The sequence below is a fragment of the Trematomus bernacchii genome, unplaced genomic scaffold (assembly GCF_902827165.1).
Source record: "Trematomus bernacchii unplaced genomic scaffold, fTreBer1.1, whole genome shotgun sequence".
In the NCBI taxonomy this organism is placed as follows: Eukaryota; Metazoa; Chordata; class Actinopteri; order Perciformes; family Nototheniidae; genus Trematomus; species Trematomus bernacchii.
Genome location: NW_022987549.1, coordinates 358,543 through 370,764, shown reverse-complemented (window position 1 = coordinate 370,764; position 12,222 = coordinate 358,543). Strand labels below are relative to the sequence as shown.

Genomic DNA, 12,222 nt, shown 5'->3' with positions numbered 1-12,222 from the left:
ATTGCTTCCTCCTGTTATCTGCTCCAGGCTTTTGGCTCCAGACCCCCCTCCTAGTCTCTGCATTCTGCTGGGAGGGCAGTCGATAAGTGCTGTGTAGGCACCGAGGTCTAATCGGGACCTGAGGGGCTGTGGAGGGCAAACAAATACTTTTTCTAACTTGAGAGAAACAGAAGCTCGGAGTCACTGTGCAGCGTGCAGTTTGCTGGTCCTATAAATCCAATTGATCGCTCAGGCTACTTTTAATTTAAATCTTTATGTACATATGAATCAAAGCCCTCAGGGGGACAAACAGTGCAGGGATAGAGCTCAGTGAAACACACCGTTACGCTTTATTTACAGCATGCAGTTATTTAGAAACCCACGAATACGGCACCTATCCTGAGTACTGAGTATCTTTAAACAGTCACAGGTGCTTGTAGAGGTACAGATTAGGGATGTCCCGATCACCTTTTTTTGCTCCCGATCCGATTCCGATCATTTGATTTTGACAATCTGCCGATACCGATTTTTCCCGATCCGATCTTTATGCAATGCATTAAGAGAAAAAAAAGGTAACAGAAAACGGCTGGTCATCCAACGCGATGAATTCAGCTATCTTGGCTGTTGTTTTGTTGGCCTTTTCACTGTTCTGGGGCAGTTTCTCTTTCCTTTTAAAAGTCTCTGAAAGTGTTGGTTGTTTCAGTGCCGTTACCTGAGTGGCCGCTGTGTACTCCTCGTGTTGTTGTTGGTGTTTGTATTAGATTGGTCGTGTTGAACGTAGCTCTGTTCTTTCCACCACGCGGAACCTCCGCCTTGCAAACATTGCATCTGGCTGTTACACTGCCTTCGCTTTCAATTTTATAATACTCGACTCCCGAGGCACCAGCTGAACGTAGCCTCTTGTTAGCTTACTGCTACTATTATGGCGCATTTCCACTACACGGTCGGCCTCGGCCACACTCGGTACGGCTCGGTACGGCTTGGCCGCGTTGGGCCTTAACAGGGCCGACTCACTTCATGCTGCGCTTCCATTACAGTTTAGGACCTGGGGTAGTTACTATAGTAACGCAGTGTAGGCGGAGCCGTGACGTCATCTTCAATGAGAACCCCAGAAAAACAACACAGCCGTTAGCTGTTAGCACTCAGAGCTCACAGCTCCTTATATCTGTTCAGAAACTCGACAAAAGTTAAACAAGTACAAACCACAGACTGCCTGTATCATGGTGAATACAGTCGCTGCTTTATTTATGTCTGTATAGGCCGTTGTTGTGAGTGTGGACGGTCGGGGCATATACTGCGTTAGCTTAGCCAATCTCCATCTAGAAAAACACGAATTTTAAAAGGTTTTTCGCCTGCCGTCTGTCTGCAGACTTGACAAAGCATTAATTCATGGTTTTTACTAACCGTTATCAGTATGTTGTTACTTCGGCATCATTTTGAAACGTGTATTACAATTAAATCACGGTCAAATATGTCCATCTTGTTGTAGTTCTAGCCCTCTTGCCAGCGCTCCTCTCTCTAGTTTAGCATACTCAGCCCGACTCAGCCCTGTTTGTTGGCCCCGATAGAACCACAATTTTCTAGGGCCAGAAAAGAGGTGAAAAAGTGGCCCCGCGCCATGCCGCGCCGGTAATTGGCCTAGTGGAAGCACAACCAAAAAAGGGGACGGCACGACACGGCACGCTTAAAGCGAGCTCCGCGCTGCAGTGGAACTGCGCCATTAGACACTGCGCCCACTCTGTTGCCAGATTTGAGAGAAATAAGCAACCAGGTCTATGAAAACAAGCCCAAAAGAAGCAACACATACATGATGTTGTGTAATTTTAAACCAAAACTAAGGCCTCAGGATGACTTTAAGACGTGAACATGGTCATTTTTGTTTTGTAACATTAAATAAAAAAAAATAAAAAAATTCCCGATCCCCGATTTTTTTCTCCCGATTCCGATCTTTTGAAAATCACGTGATCGGCTCCGATCCCCGATCACGTGATCGGATCGGGACATCTCTAGTACAGATTGACAGTTACTTCACAGTATAACCCTTCTTCTTGTACAGCAATGATGGAATACTGCCTTTTTCCAGATTGTATTAGAAAATCTGACGTCTTTTCTTAAACTGGGATTTAATTTGTGCTTTTATATGAAAACAACAGATGCGGGTTCATGCTTCTTGCTTTCCTTTCTTTCCTTAGTATTCTCAGCTTTTTGTGCCCAATATACTGAGCTGCGTTAGTGTTTAAACTGAAGCACTTGGTATTGAATCGCCTGTCACGGAAATGTGGATTTTCATTGTCGCCTCAGGCCGTCTGGGGAGCGATGATCATCCTGACGTCTAAACTGCCACCATTAGATGAAGTCTGCCTACATAAAGCTTTGCATTTCCATTTCTAGTGTGTGTGTGCTTACCTGGTGGAGACACTGCGATGTCTTCAGAGTTTTCCTTTACTTAGCTTCTCATATATTCATCACATTCTCCTGCTGAGAGTCTCCGTCAGAGGTCACGGACGAACCCCAGCTGAAGTAACAGGGAGCAGAAACTCTATAATTTACGCGAGGTTGTAAACACTAGTTAGAAGCATTTATAGACATAGAGAACTGCCCGACATAATCAAAGGTGGTGACGGAAAATATGGCCTTTTGAAGGGAATTCCTCTCTGAATCAGAGTTCCCGTTAGAATATTTTTTTGCCGGTCAACATGTCCGTTAAAGTTGAAATCTTCCGGACAAAATTAGATAAGTGCCGGTTAAAGGTCTTCTTTGTTATTTATTGAGCTTTAAAACAAATTGATATGATTCGACATTAAACAAACTAATTATAGTAGATTAACTACATTATTCAAAAGTGTACAGTAATTTACAAAAACGCGGGAATAATAAACGGAGCGCTCTCTCCTTCTCCTGACAGCCCGTCAGTATCATGCAGCTCGCGGATCCAGTAATGAGTGACCCGACAGTAAAACTAAACATATCTATAACTAGTTTAGGTAGTTTGAGAGGTAATTAAAATAGCTACGTGTGATTTTCTAACCTGAAGTGTGTTTTGCTCTGCTCGCCGCTGCAGGGGATCATGCAGAGCTGCGTGTCGACTCGTCAGCAGCAGCCGATCTCTCTCTCCTGTCAGATTAGACTTTACTCGCATTTATGTCCATATCGATCAGATCTAGCTAGTTCTAGCTAATGATATGACTACCTGCTTGTTAAAAGACACCTAAACAATAAGCGTCGCTATGCAACCGGATGAGGCCACAAAGTATAGCGCAGCATTATGCATTTGTTTACATGCCCACCGGAACCCCGAGGCATTACCAACAGATCAACGCACAATCAACCCATACAGGACATCTCTTTCTCCACATTAAGTGTTAGACATTAGAATTGACAATTTTTGTCTGTCACATACTATTTTGTCTGTCACATACTATTCTTGTCTGTCACATAAGTGGCGCAACTGATGCGGTATTGCGCTAAGGGAAAATTATTTTGACCGGACATTTTGACCGGAGAGATTTAGATTTGCCGGACTTCAGCATATTTTACCGGTCATTGTCCGGTAATTACCGGCTAACGGGAACTCTGCTCTGAATATAGGTCTGTTTTTTCAGGATTACACCTAAACTACTGCTTACTGTTAGCACACAGCACGCAGCGATCGAGCAAATTTGAGGACGCTTTGTTTAACCCACACAAATATGCAGTTTGCTCCCTGTGTAAACATCTGATGTTTGTTTTCTGTCCTCTGAAAAGTGGATTCAGTTGCGTGTGTGGGCCTCAGATTAAAGCTGAGGGAGTCCAAACACTGTCAGATGAAATCCCCGTCTTCTTGCTAAATGTTCTTCGTCACAATAGGAACATCTCTCATGGTTTGCCGGTGTGTCGTTGACATGGACTGCAGTGTATTTTTAGGAGGGCTCTCTTTGTGCTCATGTCTGAATGCTTTGGGGTCAGCAGCAGTATGTAAACACATACAGTGAATATGTTACAGGTTTTCCATCACCATGTGTTCTGGATTCTGCTTCTCACGCTGCTCTGTATTTCTGCTGGAACATCAAACTATATGCAGAATATCACAGCACCAAAACAATGTGTTGTAGGTTCTTGAATGAGTTAATAGGGTTGTACATTTGTCTGTTAGGAGTTAAAACATGAGGTAAATTAGGTGTTTTTGCAACTATGGATGTAACAATTTGTGGTTTTAGATCCAGGTGATTATAAAATATGTTTACAAATGATAATTACTTTTTGAAAGGAGTAGCATAAAGCAACAGAGACGCTAATAACAGCATTCAGTAACAAGGCCAACATCTCTTTGAATATCTGGACAAAGTGCATCCTCTTTTTTATAACACTGCATCCCACATGGTTCCCATGATCCTCCTTGACCTGGACCCCCCTTTTGCTCACAACACTTTAGGGCTGCAACTAACGATTATTTTTTATTATGATCAACCGGAATGTTATTTTTGATTAACCCTTTTGTCTTAAAAATGTCAGAAATAGTGAGAAACTACCAAACCTCCAAAATATTCAATTGTATATGATATAAAATAGAGAAAAGCAGGACATTTTTGAGAAACTGCATTTTTGTTGCATTATAAATACTTTTAAAATGGATTGACTATCAAAATAGTGCAGTTGCAGCTCGAGCTACTACTAGTAAAAGGTGTCTTGAAGTTCCAGACTTTGGGGATTTTTAAAGATTGTAACTATCTCTTCATAGAAGACAGTGACAGTAGATATCTGACAGTAAATTAAAGTAGGCCGAAGAGGAGATGCCACAAAAGTCTGATTCAAAACGTTTAGGTATATCGTAGTAACATGGTCAGTATCTTAAACCCATAACAAAAAACCAGGAATCTGTAATTCTCCCCAAATTCCTGCCCATATGTAGTCCCTGAACGCCTCTCGGACTAATTTTAACTCCATATCATCAGACGTCTGCGTGCTTTAGTGACACGTCTGAACAGGATGAAACTCAGGGAAACTCAAACACTGTTAAAGCCACAGTGTGTGTGTGTGTGTGTGTGTGTGTGTGTGTGTGTGTGTGTGTGTGTGTGTGTGTGTGTGTGTGTGTGTGTGTGTGTGTGTGTGTGTGTGTGTGTGTGTGTGTGTGTGTGTGTCTGTCTGGGTGGGTGGGTGGGTGGGTGGGTGGGTGTGTGTGTGTGTGTGTGTGTGTGTGTGTGTGTGTGTGTGTGTTGTGTGTGTCTGTTGTGTGTGTGTGTGTGTGTGTGTGTGTGTGTGTGTGTGTGTCAGCAGTGTGGTATGAACCTCAGCAGATGGTGTTATTGTAGATTGTTCTCTTAGCAACACGGTGGTGTTTCTCTCTTCTCACATACGTTAAATCAAAATCATAAACACTTTGACTTGTAGCTGAAGGTGTCTCTATGTACAGTATATAGTACAGTATATAGTACAGTATATAGTACAGTATATAGTACAGTATATAGTACAGTATATACAGTGAGAATAAGGCGTTACACTGGCGCTTAGCAGACAGAAGCAGACTCCACAGTGACCACACACTGCAGAATGTATTAAGATGTTACACATTTCTGCACGCGGGAAACTTTCCACAGAAAGTGGCATCAGTGCATCTGAGATCTTTCCCATTTAAATGTTTAATACATTTCTTAGAGGGGCTCTATTCTGCTCATTCTCAGCTTGATATTAGTATTGTGTGCCTCTACTTTGATGGGTTTCACAGCAGAGGCACAGATATGTATGTTTTTTACCTGACTAAAGCTAAGTACGTCACGTAACATGCTATGAACGTCGCTAAAGTAAAAAAACACGCTACATAGGCACTGAAGATTGATTGATGTCGTCTAACATGCGTAAATACATTTAAATGAATTACCTTTCATATTTGGTTTTCAAACAAGCAGTCTCCTTTGTTAAAGCTGCTGTTTTTATTATCTTGTAGTGAGGAAGGAGACACATTATGACTCTGATTCGACTCGAATTGAATTTCTACAACAGAATAATGAATGTTTTCCTCCTGGAGTTGAATGTCTCAGGTTGGACTCGTTGATCCCTCTGTTGTGTGTTTGTTTAGCGGTGGTGTTGTTGTTGTTGTGGGGGGGGGGGGGGGTTCAGGATCAGGTTGTGTTGCAGATGTTTCCTGCCTCATTGTTCACAAACTAAACAGAAGCTTCACTTCCCAGAATCCTCCTCTGCAAGTGGTTTACAGGTCAGAGATGGGTTCAGGTAACAGTAAAACAGGAACATGTGTTGTCTGCAAAATGGATGAAAGAGAAGGATGAAAGGAATATCAGAAGGTTAGAAAAGTGTGAAAAGAACTATCATTTCACAGGAAGAGCAGGGCGAGAGGAGCGAGAGAATCTCGTGAGAGATATCGTCAAATATCTGGAACAAAGTCCCAGAAACCTGCAGGTCCGCTGCAACTCTGACTACTTTGAAATCCAGGCTGAAGACTTTTATAGTTCAATAACTATTCACACCTCACACGGCACTGCAACTTGAATTCATGTCCCTGTTATTCATGTTTTATTATCTTTGCTTTTGAATGTTTCTGTGTTTTATGTAGGGCTGTCAAGTTAACGCGTTAATAGCGCCACTAATTATTTTAACGTGCGATTAACGCATGTGTATTTGTCCTCGGCCCGCCCCGTAGTTTCAGAGCCCAAAGGCTTGACGTTGTTGTTGTTAGTTGGATGGTGGGAGATTCTAGCGAGAGATATGGATACAAGGAGTTTTAAACAGCAAGCCAAGCACCCAGCTGATGCTGACAGCCCCTCTCCAGCCCCTCTCCAGCCCCTCTCCTGCCCCTCTCCAGCCCCTCTCCTGCCGCTCGCTTGCAGCAGACCACGCTTTGTCAGGGAGACGCCTGCACAACAACAGACAGCTAAATGGGGGCTGCAGCTTCACAGGTTGTTGTGTTGAGAATATTCAGGAGAATATTTGTCATTGTTCCAATGATAATAAACACACATTTGCATAAAGCATATTTGTCCACTCATGTGTTGATAAGAGTATTAAAAACTTGAAAAATATTCCTCTAAGGTACATTTAGAACAGATACAAAATGTGCGATTAATCGCGATTAACTATTTGAATCGACTGACAGCCCTAGAGATAATTTATTGATCCCAATTTGGGAAATGTTAGCGTTGCAGCAGCATCAAAAACCAGGTAATGTACATAAGAGAAATGAACAGTCCAACATATTACTGAAATAGAAAATATATATATAAATGAACTTGCCTTGCACATAAATCTATTCTCTGTTAGACAACAGACATGACTTCGGAGGCCTGTACTACGAAGCTGGTTCAACCTAACCTGGATATGTTGGAGTTAGCCGGTTGGCCCAATCCAAAACATACGCGCTCTCGCTAAACTGTACTACGACGCCGGTCATCAAGTGGATCGCTCAAGCCAGCCGTGTCCTATCTAGTTAGGTGCGCGTTCACATGAAAGGGGTGGTATTTGGAGCATTCGACCAATCTCAAACACGGACAAGCGTACTGACAGCGCAGCGTCATACTTCCTGAATGAAAAGTGAACTTTAATATTAGTCAAATATGAAGAAGTTAAACTTTAAACATCCATGACTTAAACACTTTATCCAGGATCAAAGCCACATAGCTGCACCTGCAAGGTGAATACAGCTGGTAAAAGAAAAAGTGTTTGAATGCGTACATTAACAGGTTTATGATATCACTGCCCCGTCCAAGACACGATCTGACTTTAATTACATTTGACTCGAGTGTTTCGTCAACTTAATGTGTTGCTTAAAATAATCCTTCTGCATACAGTATGTGACACAGTGAGTGTTGCACGGCCAGATACGGCTCAGCTGACTCAGATAAGGAAATATATGATACATTATGATGTGATATGATATGAATGATAATGGGACACATCGACGTCTGCACTCACAGTGCCGCGGACTGTACTTAATGTTACTCTGATCCGGTTACTTATGTCGTGGCAGATATTTAAGTAAGCTTTCTTAACGCTAATGTTATAATAGTCAGATTGCTCTGAAGATGGGAGGGGATATTCTATTCATTTTCACGTTCACACAGTCAGTTGATTTTTGCCGGCAGTCTTTCCTGCAACGGCAGTTTCTCTGTATTTCCTCTATCCTGTCATATGACTTGATCGCTTTAAACTCCGCACACGGAGCTCTGATTGGTCAGCAGGCGGTGCTTTCACTGAGTTGATCTCTTAGCCTGCCACCTAACCTGCTCCCGAGGAGGTTTGCCGCTCAGCATAAGTTACCATGGAGATCTAGCCCGCTAAAAAGAGAACCAGCGTCGTAGGACCGGAAAGCCCGAGATTTCCCTGAAGTCAGCCGCTAAGAGAAAATCCAGCTTCGTAGTACAGGCCTCTGGTCACTGTCGGCACAGAGACACTAAACACGGACACATTTCACACAGTATGTTTAACTCTCAGCTAGGGCTGTGCAATTAATCCTATTTTAATCGCAATTACGATTTTGTCCTGCCACAATTACGAAAAACAACAAAACGATTATTTTGCTTTGCTAGGTTGTGACACTGCAACATATTTGATCTAATTAATTTGTATTTATCATATTTATATATGTTTAGTAGCTTGTTGAAGTGCAAAATATTTGTTGATCTTGTTTATTGGTATTTATTTATTTAAATGTAGATATAAATGTATCATTTATTTTATTTATTTTTGTATTGGTTTTTCAGTTGAATTATACGTTCAGGGAAATCAACAGTTAAAAAGATACTGTTCAAATTATTATTTGTATTTAAAAGTTCAATAAATGGATGTTTTCAAAGTCAATGAATAATCGTATTTAATAATCGTGATATCAATTATTGACCAAAATAATCGTGATTATGATTTTTGCCATAATCGCACAGCCCTACTCTCAGGCAGTTGTTCTTGGTTTGTGATTTTCACATTCAAACAGCTGAAAATCTGCCTCACCGTGAGAACACAGGGCTGTTTGTTCAGCTACTCGGGCATGAAGCTATATCTGCGCTGTGTTTGTGAACTGGAAGCTGCTGGAACAGTTTGTGTTTCTGTTCTGGAGAGCTGGAATAACATGAAGTCAGAAACACGGGATGGTGGGACATGTTTCCCTGTGTTTGGACTTGTTATTGTTTGTTTCTCCCAATTCATTGAACCTGAAAGCCACGTCTGGCTGGTGAGCCTTAAAGGAACAAAGGAGGTGGTGGAGACCCTAACCCGAACCAGAGCCAAAACAAACCCAAAAACTCTTCATGAATCTTTTTGTTGCTAAATAATGACTTCAGAAATGTGATTGAATGGATTCAAGCTTTCTGTTATATTTAGCTGAAATGGGACTTTCTGTAATCAACATGACAGTTTCACCTTTTTATGGAGGTCACTTAATTATAATAATACATTTAATTTATATCGCGTTTTTCCTGGTGCTCGAAGCGCTTTACAAGCAAGTAAAGTGAGGGCGAGGAGTTCGAGGATTAGGAGTTGAAGGCAATAACTAAGAAGGTACTTACGTGGATTATGTGTCAGTCTAGACTTAAAGAGTGTCGACGCTCCACCACTGTGACGAGTCATTTCATATGTCATATCTGACTTGAATGTTCTTGACTTGAGATGAAGAATCAAATAGAGAGTGTAGCTATACTCAGTCACGTGTTCCTGCTGCTTTCAGTGCATAACATATGGAAGGCGTGTGGCGCAATGGATAGTGCGTAGGTGTTGGGATCAGGGGGTCACAGCAGGTTCAAACCCCACTGCAGTCAGCATGTCGTTGTGTCCCTGAGACACTTCACCCCAAATTGCTCCTGTGGGGATTGTCCACAGTATTGAGTATGTAAGTCGCTTTGGATAAAAGCATCTAACAAGTGACATGTAATGTAAACAAATGTAATGTATAACAAAGACCAAATTGTTTGTTGAATAAAAGAAAATTGAGGAAATTCTTTAAAAAACTTTCTTCAATTGAACACTAAACCAAACACAAAGCACAAATTGATAAATAGGGCTGCACAATTTGGAAAAAAAGAATGACTAGTTGAGATTAGCGGATTACAAGCGGCCAAAATGGGTTTTCTCCGCAGGGTGTCTGGCGTCTCCCTCAGGGGTAAGGGGAGTGAGTCATCCGGGAGGTACTCGGAGTTGAACCGCTCCTCCTTCGCGTAGAAAGGAGCCAGTTGAGGTGGTTCTGGCACCTAGTAAGGATGCCACCTGGGCGCCTCCCTAGGGAAGTGTTCCAGGCACGTCCAGACCGAGGGGTAGACCTAGGACCAGGAGGAGGGATTATATCTCTTGGCTGGCCTGGGAGCGCCTTGGGACCCCCCAGTCAGAGCTGGTTGATGAGGGGAGAGGAACGTTTGGGGCTCTCTGCTGGAACTGATACCTCCACGACCCGACCACGGAGAAGAGGGAGAAGATGGATGGATGGATAGTTGAGATTGTTATGACTGCCATTGCAACGATTCTCGATATTATGGGAATTATTCACATTAATATTGGAAAAACAAGGATTTGTATTAAGTATACCGTTATAGGACAAGACTCCTCTTCAGCTCCACAATACATTCACATATTTTCACATATTTTGCATTTACTAAATATTGATCTTTCTGCAATTTGGACATTGCACTCATCCATATTGCGATTTCAATCTGTGCAGACCTAGTGAAAGCTATATTATAAAGTGCAGTTTTCTACTGTTACTCTTTCAACTAGTCAAACTAATCCCTGGGTACGAGATGAAGTTGCGATGAAGATAAAGAAGCAGCAGTATATTCTGGTTATCCCCAGTGAGGAAACTTTTACAAAGAAATGTCTCTTCATGCCCCTCTCTGCAGATATCTCTGGAGATCAGCTCAGAAATGAAAAACGCTGTGTCCTGCTGTAACCTCTCCCTTCAGATTTCACACTCAGATGTAACTCTGCCTCGGAGAAACTTTCCCACCGACTCTACTGCTGTCAGACAGATTTAACTCCGCTACGGATAATACACTTTTTAATGGGCGCTGGGCCAAAAGCTGCCAAGTGCATTTGAGTGTCACTCTGCCTCCCAGAGCTTCCTCAGAGTCACGTTCTCCTCCTGTGTGCACATGCAAATCATATTTACACCACCTGTTCAAACCCCACTTTACCTGCTTCATATTTCACCTCCTCGGCCCTGCAGCCAACACACTGGATCAGTCGGACTCTGTGAGATCAGTCGGTTCACTGGAGCTGCTTTTTGTGTTTTGAAACGTGCATGATGTCCTTATAAGCCCCTCACTGTAGTTTCAAATCACTAAAGTGTGTGTCTGCATGCTATACCTGCATTTGGGTCCAACCCTGCACGTTTAGTTTTTACATTGTCTCATTATAGTGAGACAGAGCGGATGTATTCCATGTTTTTCTGATAGTAAACATAGAATTGTGGGAAAAACACTGAAATATCTCTGGTTTTCAGATCCTCAGACTCTTCTCCTCTCCACGAGGTTCAGTTTGAGTGAAATGTCTCGACAGATATGTAATTAGAGGACGTCTGAACTGACTTGCATGGTGACTGAGCGACTGTGACTGAGATCTGACATTTATGCATTTATCAGAAGCAACTCTGAGGCAGAACACATCTTATTCCCCCGGAGAAAAACACACTTTTATTGAGTGTTTGATTTGCTTTCTCTGTTTGTAATGAACCACACACTCAAATAAGTGTTTATAGTTTTTTCTTGGCATGCACAGGTTGTGAAATTCTGTTTTTGTGTTTTATTTTATTGTAATTAATTTCCCTTATTTGCCAGGAGAACAAAGTCATATTATATTTTTGAAAAATAGCTAAAAAGTGAACTGAACTAACACCATTCAGTGCGTCTCTACATGTATCTTTGAATAAGCACAGATTCAATGATAAACATCTATGAATCAACCTTTTAATATAACTTTGTTTTTCAATAACTGCTTTAAAATAACAGTTTTGTGTTTTCCTGGTTAGCATGAATGCTACCTTAACACTAGAAACGCCATCGAAAAGCTATCCTGATTAGCATTGCCATGGTTTTAAGTTTTCACACATATCTAACAACTGTTGAGATAGGTATTTAAATAGAATATAGCTGACTACTTACAGACAAATGTTCTTCAAAGTTAAGCAGAGAAAAATGAATGAAAAGAGCATAAAAAACAGCTGATGTGGAAGAAACTACGGCAAGTCTGCACGGACAAAAAGAGCCAAAAGGGCCACATTCTAACTCTCTTAAAGGGGCAGTACACAATATCAATATCGACGTTTTCACACATATTTAA

General features: G+C 41.8%; 1 protein-coding gene across 1 annotated transcript in view; it reads left to right on the top strand.

The window, feature by feature from the left end:
• LOC117476971 (SH3 domain-binding protein 4) overlaps positions 1–12,222 on the top strand; it is a 56,772-nt gene that overhangs the window by 32,816 nt on the left and 11,734 nt on the right. The gene's annotated exons all lie outside the window — the stretch shown is intronic.